Genomic DNA, 316 nt, shown 5'->3' with positions numbered 1-316 from the left:
GGAGCCAGCGTTCCCGCCGGCAGGGATGAGCTGCAGCGCGGCTGTTCCCAGCCACCGCTCCCGAGTGCCTTTCTGAAGGTGACACAAACAGCCTAAGTACCGGCTCCTTCCAGAAACAAACAAGTTGGGTGACTTTTCATGCCAGAAATGCAATTAATGCTCGCCCAGGCCTTCAAAGCTACAGATTTCAGCTACCCTGACATTGAGTGAGTAATTGCAAATTCACTCTGGAAAGAGGAGCTGCTGCTTCCGTGTACAGTGTCCGTACAGCAAACGCCAGCTCAGCCGCCGCAGGCTGGCACCCACGCCAGCCTCA

Source organism: Phaethon lepturus, unplaced genomic scaffold (genome assembly GCF_000687285.1).
Source record: "Phaethon lepturus isolate BGI_N335 unplaced genomic scaffold, ASM68728v1 scaffold22236, whole genome shotgun sequence".
In the NCBI taxonomy this organism is placed as follows: domain Eukaryota; kingdom Metazoa; phylum Chordata; class Aves; order Phaethontiformes; family Phaethontidae; genus Phaethon; species Phaethon lepturus.
The sequence above is the reverse complement of the archived record's forward strand: the minus strand, read 5'-3'. Positions refer to the sequence as shown.